This window comes from Pongo abelii, chromosome 6, assembly GCF_028885655.2.
Source record: "Pongo abelii isolate AG06213 chromosome 6, NHGRI_mPonAbe1-v2.0_pri, whole genome shotgun sequence".
NCBI classification, from domain to species: Eukaryota; Metazoa; Chordata; class Mammalia; order Primates; family Hominidae; genus Pongo; species Pongo abelii.
In genome coordinates, this window is record NC_071991.2 from 105,324,675 (window position 1) to 105,336,798 (window position 12,124).

The following is a 12,124-nucleotide window of genomic DNA, read 5'->3' on the forward strand; positions in this document are numbered from 1 at the left end:
CAAGAGATGTCACTTAGTTGAAATCTGTGCCTTGCCTTCATGCTTGCTATGTCACAGTGAAGAGGGAGGAAGTTAATGTGTATAAGAAAAGATTGTTCTAGTTTTCCAGATGACTACATATTGAATCAAACTTTACTGGTATAAAACAATAAAGAGGTAAGTATTTTTTACTTGGAGTTAGATCCCTGTCTTGGTTTAGGGTCTAGGCGTCCCAGAGTAACTGCTTTATTCATGAGCTTTTTATCTTCAGCTTCATGGGGCAAGTATTCTTTCTATGGGTGCTGTGTCTTCTTGATTTGACTGGTATCAACTAACATGAGATAAAACTTCTCAGCTTTAAAATGATTCTGTAGGACAAAATTTTGATAGCTGTCTTTACTGTTAAATTGTATTAAAAATTGGCCAGGCATGGTGGCTCATGCCTGTAATTCCAGTACTTTGCGAGGCCAAGGCAGGCAGATCACTTGAGGCCAGGAGCTCAAGACCAGACTGGCCAACATGGTGAAACCCTGTCTCTATTAAAAATGCAAAAACTAGCCAGGCATGGTGGTACGCACCTGTAATTCTAGCTACTCAGGAGGCTGAGGGATGAGAATCACTTTAACCCGGGAGGTGGAGGTTGCAGTGAGCAGAGATCACGCCACTGCACTGCAACCTGGGTGACAAGTGAGACTCCATCTCAAGAAAGAAAGAAATTAAATAAATAAATAGTATAAAATCGTATAACTATTAGGATTTTGTAATAAAATACAGTTTCACGTTTACAAATCAACTTAATTATAAGATAAAAGTCTTTTTACTCTTACCAGTTTTCCTATTATCTATTCAGGATGTAACTACCCTTCTCCTAACAACCTGGTATTGTAAAGTCCAAGGGAAAGAACAAATTTCAAGTCATCCACCAAAACAGTCAGTAAATGACTCCAACACTTTGTCAGGTTATTCTTCATACACAGCTTGCCAAATGGGAACATGCTTTAAGGTGCAGCCTGGGCATTCTTCTTCCTCAGGCTCCTTATGGTTACTACCAGCACCAAACTTACACAAATGTGGCCAGCAGAAAACTCATTTTATGAAGTGATTTCAGAGGCATCCTCTCTCCTCACTCTGGTTGATTATCAAAATGCCACCACTAGCACCACTAGCCACCACAAGCACTAACCTTGCATTTTAGCTCAAGGTTTTCAACCCAGGTAGAAGTTAGACTTCCCAGGGAGAGAATGTACACATTAGGGTTAATGGCAAACGTGAGCAGTTTTTATGTGTGACATTGGATAAGGGCAGATAGAGGACACTTCCCAAAGAGAAGGATGTGGGATGGGCCTGAGAGTTTGCAAACCACAGTCCACAATTTTGGCTGCATGCATTTTTCTGAACATCACAGCATGCCAGTGAATGTGGGAAAAACTACTGAAAACTCTAAGTAGCTACGAAAAAAATGTATTTATTCTAATGTCAGAGGCCAAATACTTGAATAGCCTAGGGACATTCTGAGTATAAGTGTGCTTTAGAATTTTGGGAAGTTTCAGTCAGTCTTTGTGAGGCCAGGGAAACAAATTGGGAAGACGCAGTATTTAGTTTTGACAAGATTCAACCATTCACGAAACCAAAAAATGAGACATTTTAGTGGCTCTCATAGGACCTGACAACTAAAAGCTCTCTTAAGCCAATTAACAAAAGGCTAGCCAGAAAGACCAACAAGAAGTGTGTATTGAGAAAAGAAGAATCGAGCCTTTTCACTTGTTGCTCTAGAAGACAGAGATTTTCAATTGAATACCCTTCACACGATGGAAGAAAGAAAAAATAATGCATCCAGCCAGAAAAACTCCCTTAGAACTACCTGAGAGCGGGCTAGGAAGTGGGAGAGCACCTGCTGTTGAGCCGAGCGTTTCCACCTTAAAAGGGCACCAGGTACTTACTCACAGTGGCCGCTGTTTTCCCTGCTCACCAGAAAACACCATTTTTACAAATAAACTCCCGCCCTCAGTGTCTTACTACCTTATAGATATCAGACAATATATTATCTACGAAAGAATTTTCCACACCTTACTGCTGATGCTAGTATTGTATTGGTAAGCCACCATACTTAATACCATTACTAGTCACTCCTAGTTGCTAACAAATGTAATTTGGTATATGTCCCTGTCAGAATGGATGGTACTTACTATCACATTGCTTTACCTTGCAGGTGTTCTTTATGAAATAAGGACACTTGTAGAGGAGAGGGGTACATAAAAACTTTATAAAATAGGTCATTTTGCATCAACAAAGGGAGCTTTCTCTTAAAAGAGCCATTTGTACAAAATTAAGGCTGTTTTGGTGTTGGTCATAATTACCTAACATCAATTTTGCTAGTCTCTAATTTTCACTTTTCAGGGACTGTTCAAGCAGAACAAAATTTGTGCTATTTGATTTACAAAGCAACATTCTTAGTTTCCAGTCTACTAATTTGGGGATTTCTGATGGTATTTTGAAACACTGTAAGAACTAGTCATATGAAGTCAGTTTCAATACAACACAATGGAAGCAAATTCAGCTGAGGCATGAATCATTTCCTTTCAATTACAAAAGGACATCTCAATGGATCAACCTAAGAATTCTCAAGAACAAGAGACAACATGCTCAATGGATTTTACTATCTCAAAATCTTGTATACAATCTTCTTTCCTTAACTAAAATCCATGAGTTTATTTGTTAAATGAAATCAACAAGGTAAAGAACTGAATGTCTGAACAATCGTGCTCTCATAATTCCTTAAAAAAGCTATTATTGGTTGAGATACAGTTCTCTGAACTGTGTTCCAGATTTCCTAGTAAGATTATTTTTTCATCAAGTTCAGTACTATAATAGATGGCCTTTCCGAAGGCATCATAGGCCTAATGGGGTCCATTCTAGAGCTGATAATGCTGAATGGCATAAATAGGAATGACGCGGACAGCGGGGTAGGAAATAAGAAATGGGGAAGGAATTTACAAAGCAGAAATCACATTTCAAAGTAACATTTAAACTTTCAAAGGAGATATTTTTATTCTTTGGACTCCATTGTGAGACAAGAAAAATCATTAATGGATGGTATACCCTCAGGAGACTTTTGATATATGATTGAATCAAAAAGAAAATTATTTTCTCGTAAATGATTCCCTATAATTTTTAATCTTTAGTCCCTTTATAAACATTTTTACCAGCAGTGCTTTTCCTCTGCTCTCTATTTTCTAGGCTTTATGATTCATGATTTAGTTAAACAAAAATCTTATTACTATGAAAGGATGTGAGGGCTGGTTTTCTTCTCTATGTATTTGATCTATCTTCTTTGACACTGGTATGATTAATGTTTTTGCATCTATGTTTCTACTCTCTGTCTTTTATCATACTCTCTGGATTGAAAAGTATTAAATATGGCAATAATATTACATAATCACATTATTTTATATTATAATTCTCATCTTTAACTACGAATTCAAATGTTTTGAGAAGACAAACTCTTACTTTGAAGAAGCTCTTAAGTTGTTCTTCCTTTTAATTCTTTAAACCAAACGTCTTCTTAGCATTGTTCTGTGGGTTAAAAAATGGGGGAAACATTAACAAGACATTGATTGCCATCAATCACAGCAGACTGTCAATATATTAACTCCAACCAGCTCTCTGATGGGAAACACAATTAAAGAGAGAGCCCTGCAAGGAAGACAAATCATGACTAGATTTGCCAAAACATATCTCTGCTGGCTTCAATCAAAAGCGACAGCAGAGAAGTGACCAGAACTCTGGTGGACATCCCATTAAAGGATTCCAGCCTAGAGAGTCACGTCTGATTCCTCTTTTCAGTTTAGAGGAATAAAGGGGCTTTTGTAATGTATCTATACAGTGTGGATAAAATACTTTGCTATGGGCTTATTATTATTATTTAAATTTTTTATTTGGTAGCATAGAAATTTTTTAGGTTATGTTTGAAAGGCCCCAGGTTTTCAACAAGGGTCTTAAAGAGAAGCTGGGAACAACCAAGATTTGAGGAGTGAGTTCCACCTGGGCTGTGACAAAGGCTGAGTGGTGGACAGTTCCCAAGTTCTGCAATCTCCAACTCTCCAACTCTCCTCCTGTCAGCCTCAATGTTTCCTTTGCAAATAGTCCAGCTGAGAATTAGCCAGAGAAAGAGAGGAGGGATGGGGAGTAGAACAATCACAGCTGAGCACATTAAGTTTCATTTTTTAAACAACCAATTCAGTGACACCCAAGGTTTCTAAGGGAAGATTTGTGTCTTTTTGAACTTTGGATTTCTGGAAACAGAAGTCATACTATCAACCTCTGAAAAACCCTTCAGAGAAGAGAAACAAGTGTCAATTCAGGAACTCTGGACTGCACTCAAATATTAGGACAACTATGAATCGCAAAATTATTCTGTTAATAAAAGATGCTTAATAATCTCAGCTGGTTTTGCTTATGTATGTGTTATAAAATATTTCCTGCATTAAGTTGCAAAAAATGTTAATTACATATAAAATCACCCTTAATAGATTTTCATTGCATGTGAAGTAATGATATTTTATCAGGACAAAATATTAATATTGTGGAGGTTTGTGATTTTTCCTTAGAATTGGAACCAATTTTATAGTAATATTGTTTTCACTTTTTTAAAAAACCCCTAGAGTTGTGTAGGAGAGCATCTATAAGAATTTTAAGATATATCTACAATAACAACTCAATTCAGCAAACTTATATTGAGCACTTAATACATATCTGCCAATTCACTGGATAAATCTAAACAAGAAAAAAATAAAATATAAATATTTCATGCTTCCTACCATGAGGGATCTCAGTCCACATGCCGATGGATTCCTAAGTTTTAACAGTTCTCAGCATAATCCAATTCAGGGCAAAGTGCTTTAAAAAGCACAGATATGTAATTTTGCATAACATGGTTCCATGGCATCATGTGGAAAAACTATTTCATCCTTGCTTATATATATTATTGATAGGGCACTGCTACATTTTTAACCACTTTGTGGTGATGTAAACCCTGAAGGCTTTGCAAAGACCACCAAAAGACTGTATTAATTGTATTACCATGTCAGCAATTATGCCAAACATTTCTAGGAAATGACTTTTTGTTACATTCATTATTCTTGTTTTGACAAATGTGTCAGTGGCCTTTCATTACCCCAAAACACATTTAGGTCAAGAGAATAGGGTAATACATCATTGCTAAGGACTATTTTTCCAATAACCAAGTAACAATTTTTTAACCAAAATGCAATCAACTTACCCTATTAAATAAAATCAGTCCTAAGTCAAAAGGTCAAGATAAGATTTGATGTATTTTTAAAGTAGCCTTCAGAAAAGACAGATAACATCCACTTGAAAAATGTAAGAAACCCAAAGCCCACAGTACACATTAACAAACCAATTACAATAATAGTAATTCAATAGCATATAACACTAAAAATTCAAATAATTCTGAAAAGTGAATACTTGGTTTAGCCACTTATGGAAAAATAAAATAATAAACTTCCTGTTTCAGAGTAAATTGCTATGGATTGGGACACATTTTTTGCTGGACTTTTTTGGTGGAGAAAGAGTTGTTTTGTTTTAAAATGAGAATTCATAACATTCAATACAACTGAAAATCTGCTATTACAAGCAGTATTAGGTAAAAAGTATCGGCAGGCAAAAACTTGCAAAATCTCATTTGGCTTACACTTTTCAGTTCAACTCTAAAGATATTAGAGATGTTTACTCTTTGGTTCTTGTGAGGCTGATTTCTAAAAACTGGCCTCCTTAACAATACAGTAAAGGTTAGATTACATTAATATATCAAGCCTTTGACCGCCCCCACCCCCCCGACAACCCAGTCAATTCTGTCCTGTTTACACTCTTCAAAATAAATACAGATGAGAAATAGTTTTCAGAACATCAATTCTGAAAACTTTATATGCAAGAATATATTTATATATCTGCACAAATATGTATTTGTGCAACATGCAAAACTGTTCTGCCTTTTGTCACTATAAAATGACAGTAAATTATAAATTTATATTTAATCTTTGGTCTTAACAGAAATTTGACTAGTAGTAAAATCACACTAAGCCCAAACTCTTTTTTTTCTTAATTTCCTGCCTTTGACATGATCCTTGGACTGAATTTGGGTTCCATTCATATTTAACTGGAGAAAAAAGGATAAAAAAACCACCTTGTTAAAACTGGCATTTATCTTTGGTTTCTCTAGGGTATGCCTGTCATCCAGCCGCTAATTCAGCTTGACAAGGCCAGAAGCCAAAATCATCTTGAAACCCAGTTCTCCCATTAAAGCAGCCTATGAAACAAAATATATTCCAAAAAAAACAGAGAGTATGGTCTGAGATAAACCATGTTCTCCAACTACAGTTCCATCAGATGGCACCCAGAGGGCCCTCCCTCTACCACAACCTAGCTGGCTGGGGTCCTGGGAACACAGGCCCCTGACTTCTGGCCCCAAGTTTAGCACAAAGTTCAGCCTACTCCTGCAAGACTAAACTTGTTGGGACTTGGGACTGACCCCATGTTATACATCTTGTGAAAGTTAGGGTGGTAGCAAGAAGGGATCCATTCGAGCAAGAAACTTGCAGGTGAACCAATGTGAATCATGCTTTACCTTTCAGAGAAATTAACACATTGGTCCTTGAAGACTGAAGACTGATCACTCACAGAAGCATCTGACTGCCTCATGTGACACTATCATTTGCTACCTTGTAGACTGATGCAACAAACATCCAATAGTGAGCAAATTACATTGATAGAGGACATGTTGGATATATACCACCTTACTGTCAGTGCGCTGGAAATCATATTGTCATATACATAAATGTAGCCTTCCATGGTACATAGTTGCTATGGTTTGAATGTGTTTCACAAAGTTCATATGTGGGAAACTTAATCACAAATGCAACAATGTTCAGAGGTAGGATCTTTAAGAGGTGATTAGGTCATGAGGGGCTTTGTCCTCATGCATGGATTCATGTCAATATTGTGGGAGTAGGTTTGTTCTCACAAGCGTGGATTTGTCATAAAAGTGACTTCTGTTCCCCTCTTCCTCTTGCTTTCATGTACACTCTATCTTGCCCTTTCTCATCCTTCTGTCGTCTGCTATGGGATGATGCAGCAAGAAGGCCCTCACCAGATGCAGGCCTCTTAACCTTGGACTTCTCTGCCTCCAGAACCATGAGCCAAATACATTTATTTTCCTTATAAATTACCTAGTCTATAATACTCTGTTGCACAAAACAGACTGAGACATTCGTGCTTGGTATACTTCATGGTTTCATAAAAGTACAAATAGAAACCTAAAAGTTCAGGCCGGGCGCAGTGGCTCATGCCTGTATTCCCAGCACTTTGGGAGGCTGAGGCGGGCAGATCACGAAGTCAGGAGATCAAGACCATCCTGGCTAACATGGTGAAACCCTGTCTCCACTAAAAAAAAAAAAAAAAAAAAAAAAAATTAGCTGGGTGTAGCGGCGGGCATCTGTAGTCCCAGCTACTCAGGAGGTTGAGGCAGAACAATGGTGTGAACCCAGGAGGCGGAGCTTGCAGTGAGCCAAGATCACACCACTGCACTCCAGCCTGGGCAACGGAGCAAGACTCCATCTCAAAAAAAAAGAAAAAAGAAACCTAGAAGTTCAGTGTGCAGTCATGGCTAGCTGTCTAACAAAGAGTCATGCCCTCTCTCTGTCATGTCAGGTGGCTGTGGAGATGAAGTTCCTGTCCATGGTCTATATTTCCAGCTCTCCTTGTGTCTAGGTGTGACTGTAAGGTGTAAGAGAGCTAATATGTGTCACTTCTTTGTTCAGATGTTTAAAAAGAAAGTGTGTCTTTTCCACCCCTCCTATCTCTCCATTTCTGGCTGTATGTCAATGCCAGTGTAACCTGAGAAGTTGCATAGCATGGCCTTTGTCAGCCTGGGTGAAGAGTAGAGATCCTTCCCTCCAATTCATGGTCTGCATCACTAACAGTGAACTGTTACATGAGCTGAGAGGGAACTCTAATTGTGTGATGTTTCTAGTTTGGGGGTTTGTTAGAATAGCTAGCTCTGTCCTATCTAATAGTCAGCACATTGTGAACATAATAGAAACCTTAAATGAAATCTTGTCCTCACTGGTCCTTTTTCTATGTCTATAATCTAGGAAGAAGATTTAATTTTAAAATATAAGTGTATTCAGAGCAGTAGAGCAAAATTGATTAGAGGGTATTAAATAACTCCTTAGTAGAAACAGCTACAGTAACAGTGTTGACTTCACCTAGGGAAGAAAAAGCTTAAAGGAGTCTAGTTAAACTGTCAATGAATATATGAAGGTTCTAAAAATTTTATATGGCAGATAGTGAGAAACTATTTTTCAAGTTTACTGAACATAAAACAAATACAGAAGGCTCTGTGTGATGGCTATAAACTAACACCATATCTAAGAAAACGGGAAGACTGAGACTGGGTATGGTGGCTCATGTCTGTAATCCTAGCACTTTGGGAGGCTGAGGCAGGTGCATCACTTGAGGTCAGGAGTTCAAGACCAGCCTGGCCAACATGGCGAAAGCCCGTCTCCACTACAAAACAAAAATTAGCTGGACGTGGTGGCGGGCACCTGTAATCCCAGCTCCTAGGGAGGCTGAGGCAGGAGAATCACCTGAACCCAGGAGGCAGAGGTTGCAGTGAGTTGAGATGGCGCCATTGCACTCTAGCCTGAGTGACAGAGGGAGACTCAGTCTCAAAAAAAAAAAAAAAAAAAAAAAAGGAAAAGGAAAGGGGGAAGATTGAAAATAGAGTGTTTGCGAGAATCTGATTCTGCAGATTTAGGAGGGACCTGGAAATTCACCTTTCCTTTTTTTTTTTTTTTTTTTTTTTTGTAATGGAGTCTCACTCTGTCGCCCAGGCTGGAGTGCAGTGGTGTGATCTCGGTTCACTGCAAGCTCTGCCTCCAGGGTTCATGCCATTCTCCTGCCTCAGCCTCCCGAGTAGCTGGGACTATAGGCGCCGGCCACCATGCCCAGCTAATTTTTTGTATTTTCAGTAGAGACAGGGTTTCACTGTGTTAGCCAGGATGGTCTCAATCTCCTGAGCTTGTGATGTGCCTGCTTCGGCCTCCCAAAGTGTTGGGATTATAGGTGTGAGCTCCCGCGCCTGGCCAGAAGTTTACTTTTCCAATAGGCAGACCCAGGGGGTTCTGGTGCATGTGGTCCCAGGCCACACAATAATCAACATGGCGAAATAATGTCTCTAGGATAATGACGGTTAAACAATGAAATATACAACATTGTGAGGCTGTTAGACTCCCTTTCTCAAAGTAATATTAGGAATGTTCCACAGGGTGGAAAACACACTGTCAACAAACACAAAAGAGCACTTGGAATCTAGGTAAGTAACACAGGATTCCAATCCTTGAGCAGCTCAGAGTCTCGGGAGAGTGACTGTGAGTCTGTGTGTGTATGTGTGCATACGTGTGTGTAGAGAAGGTGGTGATAAGAAGGAGGAAACAAAGATGACCCCTGGTTCTGAATAGAGAAAAGGAGGTTTCATTCATGGGTGAGCAGACGTACTTCAGCGTGGCCCTGGGAATCCCGGTCTCCCCTAGGCTTCCTAGCCCTGGAACAGCCTCCAGATGATGTTGCCAACCACCAAGCTATAGAATGAAATAAAGGAAGTCAAGGCACCCAACCCTATTCAGGAAGCAAAAGCAGTTCATGTTTATATATTTTACAAATCAGACTTCTATGTCAAGTGGGAAGAAAGATTCTAAGGCAAATAAAAAATGTTCTATAAATCTACAACTACATGAAGAGTCATTGTTTAATCAGTATTGAGGTTCAATCTGGGATGATGAAAACATTTTCTAAGATGGATATGATAATGGTCACACAACAATATAAATGTACTTAATGCTACTGACCGGTACACTTAAAAATTGTCAAAATCTCAAATTTTGTGCTATGTATATTTTACCACAATAAAAAAGGAAAACATGGCTATAAACTTCCTTCCAACTCTGTAAGTTAATAGACACGATATTTGTCGGAAAAAAATTCAACTTATACCCTAAATTCCTCCATTAATACTTTCTGTGTCCTTGAAAAGTTAGGAAAACATTAATTTATTCAACAAATATTTAGTGACCAACTACTATGGCTCAGGCACTGTTCTGGGCACTGAGGATGCAGTAATAAACAGAATAGAAAAAATCCCTGCCCTCATAGAGCATTTATTTATCACCTCATTATGTGAAACATTTATTAACCACCTATGATTTACCAAGTTCTATGCTGAGCATCAGAAATACAATGGTTATAAAGAAGTGAAAGCCTTAGAAAACCAGTCTCTTCTTGGCCTCATGAAGCTTATGGTCAATGGCAGAAGATAGATGTTGAACAAATAATCACAGAAATGGATCAAAAATACCAATTTTGAAAAGTTGTTAAGGCAGGGGTGTGTGGTGCTCCTAGAGTGTGTGGTGATGGGAACTGGCTTTGTCAAGGTCAGACTTTTCTAAGGAAATGACGACTGAGAGTTGGGGAAGGAATGATGTGTTACAGTTTTGATACCAATGCACAATTTAACTGGGCACAAAAAGAGAAGAAGAAAAGCAGGGGATAAGAGGGACAGGTCTGATGAGGCTGACAAAACAGACAGAGGCCTGGCTATTTGGAGCCCTGTAGTTCTTTCAGCCTTTATCCTAAGGGCAATGGGAAGCCACTGATGTATTTTAAGAAGGCTGAGTGAGGGTGGAAGAGGAATGATTTGATCACAAATAATACTTATTTTGCTGCTCTGACAATTTAAAAACTACCAACTGAAAATGAAGGCAAGAACCACAAGTGAATTCCTACACAGTTATAAAAAAACACTTTTGATAGTGTTTAATATACCAAAGATTTATCATAAGATAAAAAATTATTAACAGCACTCCAATTTTTAATTATTTGGTATTGATCAAACATAGTCTCTTGGGCCAGGAACAGTAACTCATGCCTATAATCTGAGCACCGTGGGAGGCTAAGGCAAGGAGGATAGCTTGGGTCCAGGAGTTCAAGACCAGCCTGGGCAACACAGGGAGACCCTGTCTCTATGAAAAATAAAAATAAAAATAAATTACCTGGGCACGGTGGCATGCACCTGTGGTCCCAGCTACTTGGGAAGCTGAGGCAAGGATTGCCTGAGCCTGGCAGGTCGAGGCAGCAGTGAGCCACTGTACTCCAGCCCGGAGGGCAGAGCTAGACAAAACAAAACAAAACAAAATGGTCTCTTAAGGTACTATTATATAATCTACTAATGAAGCCGAGATCACGCCACTACACTCCAGCCTGGGTGACAAAGCAAGACTGTCAAAAAAAAAAGGAGTGACTATTTTAAAAAACAAAACAACAGTGAAACTATTTGATTAAATAAATTATATTAAACTTCATAAAATATGATTATTTAGGCATGTTTCATTGACACATAAAGTGACAAAGGAAACTTAACTAATTGTTGTACAAATTTGATTAGTATCTAAGAACTTGAACAAAGAATCAAACACACATACAACATTTCTTCCCTTAAAATATGATTATCAATGTAATATATACTGTTGTATGGGACAAAAAATTCAGACCAGCATAATACTGTGTGCTAAGAGAAAATATATATGGTAATAAGAAAAACCCTATGCTTTGTATACAATCAGGTTGCTCACTATGTTAATTTACGCAGGCATAAATGCTCAATAAGTAGATAACAGACATTTCTGTGCATTTCATATTCTGGATAAAAACAAGGATAGGAAACATCAAACTTTTAATTGCATAGTGAGCTAATCTGTCCCCTGAACAACACAGTACAACTCTAGACAGAAAAGTTGTATAGGTCTGGCTCATATAATTTGCATAATTCATCTTTTAACCACATTGTCATTTATACAATTAAGATCTATCAATTCATTTTTCTGCTTACACTACATTAAGAATTCAATGTATTTAGCCAGAGACCATTCCCAAGGATGCTTTAGCCATGTTTTATTATAACCTACTGTGTTATAACCTACTAGTTTGTTTCCGTTGCTTTAAGGTAATACCTGAGATTGTTTATAAAGAAAAGAGGTTTATTTTTGGCTCATGGTCTGTAGGCTGTACAGGAAGC

The 12,124-nt window shown here is 38.2% G+C and overlaps 1 protein-coding gene across 44 annotated transcripts in view; it reads right to left on the reverse strand.

Moving 5' to 3' along the window:
- Positions 1–12,124, reverse strand: part of NRCAM (neuronal cell adhesion molecule) — a 314,284-nt gene that overhangs the window by 166,128 nt on the left and 136,032 nt on the right. For 37 of the 44 annotated variants that reach the window (XM_063726137.1, XM_063726124.1, XM_002818345.6 and 34 more), the window contains one exon: positions 3,487–3,552. The exons of 3 other annotated variants lie outside the window; for them this stretch is intronic. The gene's annotated coding sequence lies outside the window, so the exon portion shown is untranslated. Of the gene's footprint in view, positions 1–3,486; positions 3,553–11,102; positions 11,221–12,124 lie in introns of all 44 variants that reach the window. 4 more of the 44 variants (XM_063726131.1, XM_063726122.1, XM_054559655.2 and 1 more) reach the window with 1 other exon arrangement.